At 35.4% G+C, this 13672-nt stretch overlaps 1 long non-coding RNA gene across 4 annotated transcripts; it reads right to left on the bottom strand.

Annotated features, from left to right (window-relative positions):
- Positions 1-1471: 1471 nt before the first annotated feature.
- LOC126593022 (uncharacterized) lies at positions 1472-6813 on the bottom strand. Of its 4 annotated transcripts, XR_007612854.1 has the most exons (3): positions 6612-6805; positions 4284-4385; positions 1472-3842 (listed from the first exon to the last, which is right to left on the bottom strand). It is a non-coding gene; the product is annotated as an uncharacterized LOC126593022 (long non-coding RNA). The 4 variants fall into 4 exon arrangements; XR_007612852.1 differs by having other exon boundaries at positions 1472-4731; positions 6612-6813; XR_007612851.1 differs by having other exon boundaries at positions 1472-4385; positions 6612-6813.
- Positions 6814-13672: the final 6859 nt, after the last annotated feature.

Genomic DNA, 13672 nt, shown 5'->3' with positions numbered 1-13672 from the left:
GCATTTTTAGGCCAAATATTTTGGGTTTCAAAAGCATGTGAAGTGTTTTTTCAAGATTCACTTACATTTTTGCTAATAATTGGTACCAAATATTTTCACCAAAAAAACTTTCAACTATTTTAAAAGTATTTGCAAATAAGATCAAATGGTGTTAACTTATCGGGCAAAGCCGAATATCTAACATAATGATAGATTGAGCTTGTTTAAAATTTATCGAGCAAACTGCTTGTATTATCGTTTGTCAAGAGTATTCACCCCTGGCAGCTTAATTAGCACCATAGATCCATTGTTTTGGATTGTAATTGAAGAAATAGGAGAAGTATCAGAGAGATTAATTAGGGCTTGGATTGGGATCATAGTAGTATGAATTTGAGAACCTGTGTCAAAAGACGGAGAAGCTGAAGTCGCCATTGAAATCTGCATAAAGAATTAGGTTTTGCAAATGAGAAAGCTTTAAGATAGAGGAAGCTTAGTGACGAAGCTTAACAGCGAAGACGAAGAGAAAAAGGAAGGAAACGTGGATATTGGATCCATTCTTTAGACAGAGGCGGATGATACCATATTGAAAAGTGTATCTTTCATTGAAAATTTAATAATAAGATTACAAGATAGTTGTTTATATACAACTTATTTACACATGTAATTACCAAGCACTCTTAACAAATAAACTACAAACCTCAACTACCTCAACAAACTAACTAACTCTTAAGTATTATCCGACTGAGTCATTTACACAATTACCATTAATAAGCAAAAGGAGAAAAGGTTCATAATAATTAATGTCATGTTGTTGAAGAAAGTCTTTGGCAATAAGTCGAGCTTTATTTCTGTCCAGACTGCCATCGAGTTTACATTTAACCATAAACCCATTTGCAACTGATGATGTTATTGGAGGGAGAAGGTGGGACAAGGGTCCAAGTATTGATAGCTTGGATAACTGCTATTTCTTCAGTCATGGAAGCTTCCCAATAGGAATACAAATTGGGTGGGTCAATCCGAATTCACCCATGTTCAATTCGATTTCAAATCCGATCGGCCCGGTTAAAATGAAGAAAAAACACTCACCCAAACCCAACCCAATCTCAACCCTATCATTTACACTACAACAAAAATGGCCACTGCACACAATAAATTATATGTGCCCTTTGAGGCCAAAAAGCACCAACAATTGTGCTCATAGACCAATAGTAACAGTGCAGAAACTAAATTTGTATATGTGCTCTCTATGGGCGTCACCATTGCTGATAGCACACAATATGTTGTTTTGTGCCCAAAGGCTAAGCACAAATACAACCCTTTTTGTGTCTCACAATAAAGGCTATTGAATGTATGATGTAAGATGGACACAATTGCTATTTTAACGGCTTAGATTGCTGTATAAATGTTAAAGAAAAGGCCCCACAACTTTAAAATTGTGCCATTCTATTATATTTTAATAAATAAATAAAGCTCCAGCACAATTGTAAAAATGTGGCACAATTGGATATTTTTATTTAAATATAGAAATCATCAGGCTTGCTCACAGGACCTAATTTCCACCAAATTTTAGGAACTTACAAATCATCCATTACAAACTAAACATAAATCAACATTAGCACTAAAATAGTGAAGCTAATATATTACATAACCCATGTTCTTGGCTATGACCGATTCATGCAACCTAACAATACAACCCATCCAAATGTTAAACAAAAAATACATGTTATCCTATGCTGGATATACCATGGATTTTCTATATACAACAAAATATAACATATCCAAGCTTGTATCCCAATTCAAACGTTCTAATGGTTAAACCAGCAATATATAAACAAAATACACATCTACAAGGGCTGCTTGATGACAACTAACCAATATTCTCACTTTGGCAGTCCTCATGCATCATAGCATTAGAAACTGGAGGTCCAAATTGCATATTCTTGTCATTTCCACCTTCAAAAAGCGTTCAAATCTGAATGTGTGAGCTTCCACACCCTTGCTGCTGAGTTGAAGTACTTTGTAAAGCACCCACTCCAAATGAACCAATGTTGATGCCCACATATGCCAACATGGCTTTCAATTGCTCAGCCATTTGCACCTTTGCTAACCTCAAATTTTCCTCTTGTTCTGCCCTAAGCCTTTGTATGCTTTCTTCTTGCTCTTTTTTCATCTTTTCTTCTTTCTTATTTGCCTCATGCATCATACGAGTCATTTTTTCTTTCGCAGCAGCATTGGCTTGTTTCTGAGCTTCATAAGCTTCCCGAAGATACTTCACTTCCCTATAAATACCTCGCTGCTCAGTAATAATTCCTGGTACATCTGCCCACAAACTCCAAGGCCAAAGCCCCGCACTTGCTTCTCAAGCCACGTCAACATTTAATAGAGGAATTGACAGACAACTGACGGAAGGTATGACATTGCAACAAATTTGAAGATAAGGTATAACATTGAAACTTTTTAAAGACGAGGTATGAAACTGTTAATGACCCAATAGTTAAGGTAGTTTTATGTAATTTACCCAAAAATAAAAATAAGGAAAATAAGATATTAGATTAAATATCTGATGCTTCGAATGCTCTCCAACTCCAAATGAGAGAATGAATGCATCACTTCTTAGTACACTTGCAGGGGTCACTTACACACTCGTTACAAACAATAGCAGTGCAATTATGAATTATTCATTTCTCTTGCGAGTGGGATGCGAATGCTATGGCAACAAAATGAGATTCCAAGAACGTTTCTTTGTGACCTTTACCTCCCCTTACTAGATCAAATAGGCGACCTCCAATTAGGGAGGAAAATGCTAAGGAGATTCTCTAAAAAATGAGACTCTCCATGAACTCTCTGCTACCTTATGTTTTTGGCACTATTCTCGTGTCAACATGATAAAATATTGTGCAAAAAATATAAAGTGGTGGAGAGCCTATAAAGAGTAAACTAGAGACGGTTTTATAGTTAGCACTAGCAACAGTGCCCGCGCGTTGTTGTGAGATTGAAAATTTACTTAATCTTATGCAAATTCATGAGTGAAGAAATGAGCATTACAAATAAAAAGTAGAATGAAAATTTAACTTGACAGAGAGACCTCAATGATCTGCCTCAATTCATCATTCAAGACTTGGTCGAACTGTGATTCGCTCACTCTATCCCTAAACAAAGGAAAACCAAACTAAGTTCACCAAGGATTATGCATGATCTTTGTGAAACTATATAATGAATGATACAACATTGTTAAACAAACATAGACTGCAACTGATCTTAAAATTCATTTAAAAGGGAAGTGGTAAATATCGTTCACTTGAGATGCTAACTTAATGTTTCATCATTCAAATGATATTGATTTTGAACCAAAGTATGTGGAAAAAAGAGTAGAAACCTGATTAGTAATTACCACTTATAGCGGTACCGCACTGCTAAGTTTTACTCTTCAAATCTCCAATGAATAAGGTCCTCTGTAATTTCTGCTTGAGCACTAACATAAGAAAATTGGTACATAGACGAAGAGTTAAGACTACCTTCCATAAATCAATTGAGAACTACAATAATGTGACAATGTGCATGTATAACCTATGCATCCATCCTTATAGGTTTGATCAGAATTCAATATTTTCAAAATCATGGATGATTCAATTTTAACCTAAAAACCGTGACCAACTCCAGTCCTTGGCATATCAAATTTCAATAAATAGCCACACATGTGAAATAAACAAAAAGAAACAGATCTCAGATATTAATAGCTTACCATCACAAAGATCTCCATGAGCAAGGGCGACCTAGACGCAATAAATCACGCAACGCCTCCAAAATATCCATGGAGAGTACAACACCAGAAACAACACCCAATGCAATTTGAATCCATAGTGCTATGATATAGAACGAAGAAAAAGTTACTTATTACAAACCCAGATTTTATAAGTGTCATTACCCCAATCTTGTACTTGACCATATGTCATGGTGCTAGAAGCTAACATTTCTAATCTAAAAGCCTAGAAATCATAAAGCAAAGAACATATCTTTTGTCTTGTAAGCAACCATGCCTATATAATCGAAATTTGCTTACCAAAGCGGTCTTACTAATATTATTCATAGAAAAGAAAAATTAATAAAAAGAAAATAAGATAGACAAAAAACTTTCTTTGCTTTGAACTCACCCAAAAAAAAAAAAATTTCTTCCAATTTAAAAGAGAATAAAATAAACCATACTTTCATACAATATCTTAATTGAATTTGGTTTTGGATTGAATAGATTGGAGGAGAATCGAGAGATACACTATAATAGACAATTTAAGTGTAAAAATCATTACCTTCTTATCTGTCATATATGTGATTTATAGAAAGCTAGACAATTTTCTTCGGTGGCAATACATTTCTTCTCCCACTACCTCTCCAACCTGGCTGCCACCTAACTAATAAAATGCAAAACCACACTTTAAATTTTGAAATTTTTTTTCAAAATGAGGTAATTCTAATCCACTCCACTGCATATAAATACTGCATATGTTGAGTGCAGATAATATAAACAGTGCAACAGTGCATATGTTGACAAAATGAAACAGAAAATATGCTGCACAACATATTTTGAGTGCAGATAATATAAGGTCGCAAGGAGGAGCAATAACAGCTAGGTTGCCTTCACGCATTGTATACTTATTGACCGTGCATAAGAAATGGAGGTCAATGATCTTAAAACTAAAACTGTCATCCAAAGATTTTCAGCTTCAACAGAATCGTATCCAACTGAATCAACTGCTTCTGAAAAGGGTGAAAAAACCATGAATTTGTGCAATCACTAAAGACTCATTATAATGTATACAGTCCTCTTCAATTACATGTACACATATGTATTATGGTATACTATGTCTTGTTATATATATAGTTAGTCCTGCAGTTTAACATAATTTCTTGTCATCAAAATTAGCATGAGTAGAACTGTGTTTCCAACAACAAATAAGGGGGGAAAAAACCCCAAAATACTCAACACAAATGCTGCAATTTAAGAGCAACCAAACGATTAATAAAAGCAATATTGTTGAATTTTAGGATACCTTCCAGATTACATCATTGTAAAAATATACAAAACTTTGTTTGGCATTGGGTTGTGTTAGGATCCTTTGGGCCACCATAGGTTACTAGTACTTATTAGGCCCATTGCTAATGTTAAGCCCACTAAGACCACTAAACCCTAGCTATCATTTTTGTGTATTTAAACTTCTATGTTCATCTAAATGGGGTATGAATGAAGATATGAATTTTCTTTGATTTCCTTTTCTATTTCTTGCATTACTTTTCTTGCAATTCCCCTTTTCTACCATGTCTGATCCTATCAGGTTGGGGGAGGCTAGAAAAAATTTATCATGGATGCATACAACAACAACAACAATAACAACAACAAAGCCTTTTCCCACTAAGTGGGGTCGGCTATATGAATCATAGAACGCCATTGCGCTCGGTTTTGTGTCATGTCCTTCGTTAGATCCAAGTGATCAAGTCTTTTCCTAGGGTCTCTTCCAAAGTTTTCCTAGGTCTTCCTCTACCCCTTCGGCCCTGAACATCTGTCCCGTAGTCACATTTTCGAACAGGAGCGTCAGTAGGCCTTCTTTGCACATGTCCAGACCACCGGAACCGATTCTCTCTCATATTTCCTTCAATTTTGGCTACTCCTACTTTACCTCGGATATCCTCATTCTCAATCTTATCCTTTCTTGTGTGCCCATACATCCCACGAAACATCCTCATCTCTGCTACACCCATTTTGTGTACGTGTTGATGCTTCACCACCCAACATTCTGTGTCATACAACATCGCGGCCTTATTGTCGTCCTATAAAATTTTCCCTTGAGCTTCAGTGGCCTACGACGGTCACACAACACGCCGGATGCACTCTTACACTTCATCCATCCAGCTTGTATTCTATGGTTGAGATCTCCATCTAAGTCTCCGTTCTCTTGCAAGATAGATCCTAGGTAGCGAAAACGGTCACTTTTTGTGATCTTCGCTAGATTGCTCCGGTCATTAGTGTGGATAAGTATATAAATGGATAAGTATATATATGAATGGATGCATGATATTATTAAATAATAAAATCACAAAGAACACAAGCAGGGAGCAATAATCGCCAAATTGGTTATTGTTGCTTTCATGAACATAAACCAAATGTTCTGTGTCAAAAGACTTTTCCTTCCAGAATCCAAATCCAACAAAGGATCATGAGGGGATCCGTTGGCAATTTACCACTTTGTTACAGTCCAGGAGAGTACAAAAAAGGAAAAAAAAAACTAATAAGAGATGAGAGAAAAGGAATATGAATAAAAATGTGCGTAGGAGTTATGCTATCTATCAATGGTAATTCGCCAAATTCAAACAAAACCCCAACAAAACTCCATACAAAACCCCAGGCAAGACCCAGCCTGTTTCTCTCTCTTCTCTCCACTCTCCTTCCTCCATCTTCAGCCTCTTCTCTTCCGCTTCCCTCTGCTCCTTCCCCTCCCTCCCCCTAAACCCAATCAATCAAGAATAATTTAAAACATCATAGAATTAATCCAAATTCTCAACCCCACACAAAATTGAAAGCTCGAAAATTTGGAAATCTCAAACATTGAATCTGAGAAGCGTAAAATGTGGAAAAAAAATACCTGGATGCTTTGTTGAAGGAGGAAAGGAACCTGAGCAGCTCAGTGACTCTGCTCACAGCGATTTTCAAAACCTGCAGAGTTTCTCTCTTGTGATTTTTTTTAAAGAATCTTGCTGGTTTCTTTGGAGGTTTGGAGGCTTTTTTATGTTCGTATACTATTAAAAACAAAAAACATACGTTAGTAAAAAGCAAATAGCATTGACAATTGAATTGAAAAACAAATTGAAGAAAAAAAAGGGGATTTTAACGAAAATATCTCGGTACTGTTCACTTTAACGAAAAATCACATTTTTACACTAAAAAGTCAATCCTGGTGTTATTTACTTTACTCTTTATTTTGTCCTTATCATTAAAACTCAAAGTTTTCGAGACATTTTCATTAGTTTTACTAAAAAAAAAAAGGAGAGCCTTCTAAAGCTTTTATTTCTCCTGTCATATGAGATTGATAGTGTATCGGATCTTAGTGTTTTTGCCAGATACAGGATATACTCTTATTCACTAACCTTGACAACCATTAAATGACTCCGCCTGACCATTTTGTTGTCATGGGTCATCTCTATCAAAACCGTTGTAACTTGTATTCATCTTTTTATTTCACCACAATTTTAACACATATTGGTCTGTAATGTGATTTGTTTTTCTTTTCAGTAGACATCTGATTAGAGTTATAGAGTGTTCCTTCCTTTTTTACTTCACATTAGAATATAAGGATTGATCATGACATCTAGCAACTGATAATATATGCATGCTCTAACCTAAGAATAAAATAAGAACATACAATTTTGTGAGCTGCAGAGCCACCATAATGCCCTGGTACAGATTCATTCAAGCCGCACCAGTCGTGCTATCATGATTACACAACAATAATTATTCGAAGATTAGAAAGAAATTATATAAGGTTTATTATTTACTTTAATCATATTTTTTTTCATCTTGCTTGGATTACCAGTGACAACTGCTTTTTTTGTAGAGAAAGGGATTTTTTTGCTTGTGTTGATATTGTTCCGACTTTCAATCAAAGTAAAACTCAAAGACAAACAGAGACATGCTTATTTTCGTTCACGAAACTATCCAGAGGGGTGATAAGAGAAACTTTGCAAGTTAAATCATACATGATTTCTGGTTCACATAACTAAAAATTATTGTAGACAACCAAGAACGTAAAAAGAGATTAGCTTCTTAAACCGGTTGTATTTTTATATTTTCATTTTCATGTACCAACAAGGAAACGATAATATATTTCAAAATTAACAGGTTACAGAGAAATATAAATATTGTTTCTAAAGAATTAATATGATTGCAAGTGTAATAGTTCCAAATATAGTGAGATTGGAGAAATGATGGAAGACGCACCGAGATTTGAGGTCCATAGGTTGAGTTCAAGTTATGGATATTTTGCACATATCTAGAGTTCAAGTTTTTAAACAAGGAATCAATTTATCATCAATTGCAACATTCATTATTTGTAAACAAAGTTATTGATTCACATATAAACAAATGAAAGCAATAAAAAAAAGAAAGGCTTACCACAAGCTGGCTGGTATCACAAAACATTAACATTATTGAGAATAGAGAGGTTAGAAAACACAATCAAACAATTGGTATTTGGCGGTGAAACTTAAAAACCAAAAATGTACCTTAACGTCCTAGAGAGAACATAATTGTAAGCAAAAAGTAGAATATTGAAACTATATTGTGATAGTCACGAAATAAGTTTATTGGTTTGCTAATATTGATTTATTAGGTTCCAAGTTTGTCTCAATTTATCATTTTCTGTTAAATTGAAAGTGTAAACATTTAGGTACTCACCAAGAAAAAAACAATTAATTGATGCTAAATACAAAACCGGCTGACCTTGAAATATAAACCAGAGAAACTAATTGAAATAATCAAATCCCAAATTCAATTTCAAAGGTAGATACGATCATAAGAGTCATGCAAAGGTGTGGCAGATGACTATAGACCATAATGAAACTACTTTTATAGTTATTTACTTCTTCATGATAGTTACGGTCTAGCTAAGCTTCTACACCTTTTTAGTAGCAATTAACTCTGCTTCCAAGGCATCCACCTGACAAACAACAGTATTCGGCAATTCCAAAGGGAGTCCTTCCGCAAAGTCCTTAAAACAACTCAATCAAAATGAACGTGGAATGAAAGTCAAAAGTAAAATCAAAATGAATGTAGAATCAAAATAAAACATTGGATATAACACTATAGAGTCTAAAAACTGAAAGGGTTAAAATAGTCCAACTTCGAACTGATTACCAAGTATAGGTTGAGCGGCGAAATCTGTGAGTGTAAGATTGTGAATTTAGAACAATAAATTGTATACCAGTATACCACTCAAATAGAAGGAGATCGAAACCTAAAAAATAAAAGAAATAAAACAAGTTGGTAACAAAACTAACACAAAATTGACCCTGCAAAACTGTTAATATATTAAAAACTAAATGTTTCAACAAACTATATACTTCAGCAAAAACCCCAAAATTAGAACACCAGCGTTTCCTGAAAGCAAAAAAATAATGAAATCAGACAGCCACACATAGCATCCGAGCACACAAACAAAACCCCCAAAATTATAAAAAGAAAATTTAAATACAAAATCCATCAGTAAATTGAAAACAACCAACACAAAAAATAAATCAAACACACGGAGAAAGATGAAAAACTCTTCAGGAGACTCTAGGTTATGAAATCGAGAAGAAGTCGAACAAACGCCGAGAAGTGGCCCTGCAAAGAAACGAGGCGAAACGGCATTGTTCCTACGTAGACTCCAGCTTTTTGACTTGTTACGACATATTCTTCTCTCCCTCTCTCCTCTCTCTATCTTATTGTCCGCAACCTCCACAGCACTCTCTCTCTCCGTGCCCGTTGCTTCCTCCACAAGTTCATCTAACCCGAGCTCCGACGTCGTTTTCTTCTCTCAAAAATGTAATCTTGATTACGTTTCGGTCAATTTTACTGTTTTTCTTCACACTTTCCATTAGGGGTGGGCACTTGGAACCGAAAACCGAAACCGAAACACGAATCGAATCAAACCGCACCAAACGGTTTGATTTTGCGGTTTTGAAATGGTTTCGGTTTCGAAACGGTTTCGGTTTCAAAAACGAACCGCGGCACACAAAACGGTTTGGTTTCGGTTTTGGGTTTTCAAAACCGCACCGAAACCGAAACCGCACCATATAATAAATAAATATTATATAACTTATATTTTAAACTTTTCAACTAGGTTATAACTTATAGGTTTGTATTATGGCAAACTTAACCTTTCAATTGGATTGTAAAGTATTGTGATTGGTGATCAAGTTCAATTTTAATAGATGTGATGCATAAGGATTTAAAGTTTAAATCCTTTGATGCATTGGATGTTGTCTCAATTTTAGTAGTTGTCATTTGTTGTAGTTTTGGTACAAGTTTGGTACAAGTTAGCTGCACTTTTGGTGCAGATTTTTGGTTCTGTTTTGTGCAGTTTTGGGGCTGTTTTGGTGCAGTTTTTGGTGCTGTTTTGGTGCTGTTTTTTAATGCAGCTTTGCTGCATTATTTTTTGGTGCTGTTTTGTGCAGTTTTGGTGCAGTTTTGTGCAGTTTTTGCTGCTGTTTTTTATGTAGTTTTGCTGCAATTTTACTGCATATTCATTAATTAATATACGAGGAAAATAAGACCGTCTTATGCATAAATAGGTGTATATTTTAAATTGTACATTTTTTTTCTCAAAACCAAACCGAAACCGTTTGAAACCGCACCGCACCGAATCGAACGGTTTGGTTTCATTTCGGTTTTAACTTCAAAACTGCACCGCACCGCAAAATGTTTCGGTTTCGGTTGTGGTTTCATTCGAAACCGCACCGCGCCCACCCTACTTTCCATTCCGTTTGTTGCCGAGAAAATGCGGGAAAACGAAAGAAAATTTACTTTTACTTCTTTCACGTTTCTCTGACTATTTGCTTTACGATTGATTGCTGCAGTTGATTACGGTAAATCTTGATTTTCTCTTCCGATCGTTTCCTTGGTTGATTTTCTTAGCGTTCTATATATGGAGTCTTTTAACTGTGAAATTTGATGAAGTTCGTTGTTTTGGGGTACATGATCTACTGTTTGGTTACCGAGAAAGTGGAGGAAAATTTGAGAAAGGATAGAATCTGAACTTGTGAACTCTCTGTTATTTGGGCCGATCAGACTAAAATGGTTAATTTTTTTTAATTTCAGGTAAATAGACTTTTAATGTTAGTTTTCCAAGGATTATACCAAACGGAAAGGTCAGGAAATTTAGATACTGTAGGAAATTTGGCGGGAAAATAAATAGAACCGTCGTTTCTGGAAAACGACTTGACGTTTTAGATACTGTAGAAAAAGTAGGTCTTTGTGCTGTCAGAGTGATGTGGTCACTAGGGGTGGAAATCGCAAAACCGCAACGAACTGTATAAAAAAAAAAACCAAAAAGAACTATGTTGACCGAAAAAGTCAACTTTGAGTAAAAAATCGAACTGAACCGGTTCAAACTGGTTTCGATTCCGATTTCAAATAAACAAGAACTGGCCGGAATCGAACCGAACCGTTTTATTAATAATAAATAAATAAAGTATATATATATACACACACACACATGTCATGGTATAATACGTTGAAAAATTAGTTTTACCAAGTTGCAAAGCAATGGATCCCATCCCAATTAGGGCTCACCCATCTCACCCTCACTCACTTGCTTCCTCACACCCCCCATTTCACACTTTTAAACTTTCATTCTTTTTTCACTCAACCGACCACCTCACTCATGGTCTCTCATCTAAAAACATCAGCGATTCCTCAGGCAGACCACAACATTAGCTCTCTATGATGACCATCATCATCCCCCATCCGCGACAGCTCACAACACTTTGTCCTCCGTCCTCCCACCTTGGTATTTTCTCTATCTTTCTCATATTTGAGATTAGGAATATGGCCGAGTTCTACTAGTTTTCCATTTTCTCTTGGGCTGAATTAAAATTTACACTTTTTTTTTTGTCGTACTACTGTATTCTTGTGAGGTTAGCTCGTGTTGAGTGCTGTTGGTAATCAATAAGAGCATCCATTATTTTTGCCAAGAATTAAAAGGTAGGGCTGGACGTTGGGTGGATTGGGCAGGGTTTACCCTCAACCCGTAGGCGGGGCCGACATGCTCAGAATACCAACAAAGCTGCATAGGAAACTAGGAATCTTAAAAGAAATTTAATGGAGTGGCTATGGAGGATGCAACGGAGAGAACTGAACTTGGGGATTTTGGAGAAGAAAAGCGGCTTATGATATTTTAGAAATCAAAATGCTAAGGTGTGGGAAAGACCACAAAGTTTTAACTTGCATCCATTAAGAGCATGCCATGTGGCATGTGTTAAAGATAAAAGCTTGCTTTAATACCATGCGGGTGTGTTGGGTTTTCAAGGGTTGGGATTTTATAAACCAACGTTGGTAACACAACGTTAAGGACAATCAAAATCACATGGGTTGTTAAGGACAATGCCCACACCTTATGTGTGAATCTATATTTCTATAATTTAGTATATGTGTGAATGGATTTGTTGTTTGTATTGAAAATTGGATTGAAACTTAGAAGGGGAGGGAAGGGAGAGGGGTGGGTTGGTGTTTGACGCGGATGAGAGAATACAAGGTGTTGATGTATGTGTGCTTACTTTCTTATTTTCTAATGAATTCTTGATTTTTTATATGTTCTAGAAAAAAATGAATGGTGGCACATCTAGCATTGGAGCTTCAGAAACTATTCAATCATAACTCATCACCTTTTACTATTGATGGTATGTATGTAACTTTAGTTTTATAGCACCTTCCTTATTAATTTGAATTGTAAGCTTGTTGTTTGATGTATGTTGTTTGCTTGCTCTCTGAAATAAGAAGTTGTTTGATTTTGCTTGCTCTCTGAAATAAGTTATTTGATTTGATTAAATGTTGTTTGATTGTTTACAAAAGCTGCTGTTTGAAAAAGAATCTGCCACTGCCAAGGACATTTGGATTTTTGTTTTTGCTTCTTGTTGCTGTCAATATCAAGAGACCAATGCATATTTCCTTTAATGCTATTTGAATATTTCTTTTTTCTTCCTGCTATTGCTACTGCTGCCAATATCAGGAGACTAATGCTGCTTGAGTTCATGATTTTTTTGTTTGTTGACTGACCAATGCATATTTCTTTTAATTGTCTCTTTTTGTTGACTTGGTGCCACTGACCAAAGACATTTGCATTAAAAATGATATATGTTGTATACAACTTTATATAATCAGTTTTAAAAGATGTATTTAAATGCATGATGATTTGGGGTTCAAATAATTTAGTATTCGGAACCGTAAACCGGTAAGAACCAAATCAGAATCGGTGTAGACCTAACCATACGGTTCTAGTAATAAATTTAAGCGGAACCACACCAAACTGAACTGTTGATATTTTCTGGTTTTGGTTCCGATTCCAATTTAGGGGTGGAATCGCATCGTGCCCAACCCTAATGGTCACAAAAAATTCGAAATAATGGTTCAATTAGTTTTTTTTTTTTTCTGTCTATAATTTCTGGTTTCGGTTCAGTTTCCTGTTTGGGTGCTAACAAAATCATGAGTAGAGTTATGGTACTTAAGCTAAATTTTCTAGCGAACCAAACAGAAAATTAACAAGCCCAAAACAATAGTAAGTCTTGTGGTTGTTTCCATCCGCTCGACTTCGGTGGTCAAGAAAGATTTGTTCTAAAATTAGAATTGAATTAGCTTCAAGATGATAACAAATTTTTGCTGTTTTTTTAATTTAATTAACGTACGGTTGTGGAATCGCAATTGTTGCTGAATCTTCATTTTCATATGGGTTCTTCTTCTTAAGGGAATGTTAGCTCGAATAACTTTATGGCGACTCCTTCACAATACTTTATAGGTTGTATCATTTTTGTGAACCATTGCTTTTTCGATAATTTTAAGGATTCTATGCAGAAATCTGGCATGCAACAATGTGGTGGAAAACATCCCCTACTCCTTGTCTCTCTATCTTCAATATTTGTGAGTTCAATATTCCCTGACTGTTGCCTAATCGAG

Source organism: Malus sylvestris, chromosome 12 (genome assembly GCF_916048215.2).
Source record: "Malus sylvestris chromosome 12, drMalSylv7.2, whole genome shotgun sequence".
Taxonomy (NCBI): domain Eukaryota; kingdom Viridiplantae; phylum Streptophyta; class Magnoliopsida; order Rosales; family Rosaceae; genus Malus; species Malus sylvestris.
Note: the sequence above shows the minus strand (reverse complement) of the source record. Positions and strands in the feature narration are given on the sequence as shown.